At 37.3% G+C, this 2426-nt stretch overlaps 1 long non-coding RNA gene across 1 annotated transcript; it reads right to left on the bottom strand.

Moving 5' to 3' along the window:
* Nucleotides 1-1450: 1450 nt before the first annotated feature.
* Nucleotides 1451-2185, bottom strand: LOC126187552 (uncharacterized). The gene is made up of 3 exons (XR_007537755.1): nucleotides 1969-2185; nucleotides 1790-1856; nucleotides 1451-1710 (listed from the first exon to the last, which is right to left on the bottom strand). It is a non-coding gene; the product is annotated as an uncharacterized LOC126187552 (long non-coding RNA).
* Nucleotides 2186-2426: the final 241 nt, after the last annotated feature.

The following is a 2426-nucleotide window of genomic DNA, read 5'->3' as shown; positions in this document are numbered from 1 at the left end:
AAGATTTCTTCTGGCACTTGATGCAACACCTCTGGAAATGAAATATGTGTATTAAAAGCACAGAGATGCACATGGTTCAGATTTCTAACTAGTAAACGAAACCATATAGTGGAGATGTTGAGTCGAATGGCATGACAAAAAGACTGCCAACCAGTAAGCTTTCAACCAAGAACACCTCCACTATATGGTGAGTAGCCATCTATCCTTTTCATAATATTGTCATATAATTCCATCCCACATTTTCCATTGTTTAATCACCTGATTCTCATTACTGGCTTTATCACATCTGTCTCCAGAGAGCTACAAGGGAGTTCCAGCAGCAAAGACAATATTCTGACTCAATATTAGTTTCAACAACTTGATTCAAGAATATCACACACTTTATATCAATGTAGGGAGCAAAGGATGATGATTAAATGGAACTGAGGTTTTGAGCAGATGGTAGGAAAGCAAACTAGATTTCAACTGGTGCTAAGCTTCCAAGACACTGTCCTTCCTCGGGGAATCCCATTTATGTGCCTGTTGACTATTAAACACCTATGTAGTCTGAGGTTATTTTCAGTCCTGCTATTCCCTTACTCCTACCAGAACTTTCCAGCATCATAATTTATTTATCAATAATCTTTTGTAATATGCAAACACATACAAACAAGCATTTTCTTATCTCCAATATGTCAAGACTGTTGCAACTACACATTTCACCACACATTTGGCTTCCTAAAATATCTTATCTTCCCTATTATTGGTGAACTTCCTGGATTTTGGAGTACAAACCTCCTTGCTAAATTACTCGAGCACCATCCTCAACTAACCATTATTCTTTACATCACACCGTGATCTCCTCATCAGTTCTTTAAAAACTGTTCAAGTAGTTTCTTACACAATTTTGGAAATTACTAGTCCTTTGAGATAGCCATGAGCTGCCCTGCTTCGACTCTCTTTTCTTGGTGGCATTATAAATTTGGGTCACAGAGAAATCTCCATACTTATCGGAGAATCCATGCAGTTACTGAATCACAGAAATGAAATGGGAGAGGGGGTAGAGGAAGAAGACAGGGCAAAATATGGTACATGGGAGAGGAAGAAGACACCGTGAAATATGGTAACACAATTATATATTTAGCACAATTTTAGAATTAATACTGACGAGTGTGGAATAAGACAAAACAGCTTTTTCAGGTCTGAAAGTATCTTTGAGAAATTTGTCTGCTCCTGAAGTTTCCAATCTGAAGAATGCTGTGTGTCACTAACCACACCATCTCAACTACCTACTCACTTCTAGGTTAGATTTATCTGTAGATTGTATGTGTGAGATTTCTGTACAACACTTGACTAAAAAGTCATCCATTTATTACACCATCCATTGCAGAGTGACATACCACAAATTAGCATATTAAAGTGTCCATGAATTAAATTCCCCACATTCTTCAGTTGAATAATAATATCACGACATTCTCACAACGTAGATGTCCTCCCTACAGTTTCTATAATATTTGTTTCAAATCATGCTCACTCTCTGGACAGCTACTACTTACCAGTTTTATTTAGTAAATCTGTGTGATGCAAATGACTATAGGTCTACTACAATTAAAATAATGATTTAACTAACAGATTGCAGTCGTAGGTAGATAGTATTGTCGACATGCAGTTAGCCACACCACACAGGGCTCTACCAACACCTACAAAACAGGCCTCTTCCCTCTTGCCTCACTGAAATGTCAATCAAAGTTATTTTAACCAGAGTACAGTGTCTTAACATAGTGCAATAAGCAAGCGCCTTCTGTTTAACCTCGTGAATGAAAGTAAAGTTGTGGTTCAATGTCTCGAAATCAGGGGAAATGTAGCATATAGATAGACTGTACAAAAATGCCAGACAAACAAATCAGTCAGGGAATCTGGAAAAATTAAACTTGAATGGCACTAGATTTTAATTAAACTACTACCAAACAAGTCCAGTTTCTTTCTCACACTATGTTTTTCCTTGAGAATTCCATTCCTACAACTGCTTTGCCTGTTGTCCATTCTTTCTGATCATTCGAGCCTTAAAAGCTGCTATATTTTTAGGCTAGTGTAAGGGTACTGGACCCCATCAAAATCTTTGATTTTTAGTGCAGACCAAGGTCTAGTTTAGCTCAAAAGGAGCCAAATGTCACATTTACTACACATATATGCAGATTATGTTTTCTTCCCTACTTTATAAATCACCTTAACTGTGGAAATGGTGAGCAGTCAGAAAATTATACTACTAGCCGAGATACAAAAGTAAGAGGATGGTTGACTACCCCTGGCGTAAAGCAAGTTTACGATAGTTCCTCTTCAGACAAACTCATTGCCCTAATATTGTTAGCAATAGTGTGTGTGAGGCTCTTTCACGCCACATATGCAATAAATACTTTTCTAGTCCATATAAGACAATGCATAAATAA

This window comes from Schistocerca cancellata, chromosome 5 (genome assembly GCF_023864275.1).
Source record: "Schistocerca cancellata isolate TAMUIC-IGC-003103 chromosome 5, iqSchCanc2.1, whole genome shotgun sequence".
Taxonomy (NCBI): Eukaryota; Metazoa; Arthropoda; class Insecta; order Orthoptera; family Acrididae; genus Schistocerca; species Schistocerca cancellata.
The sequence above is the reverse complement of the archived record's forward strand: the minus strand, read 5'-3'. Positions and strand labels throughout refer to the sequence as shown.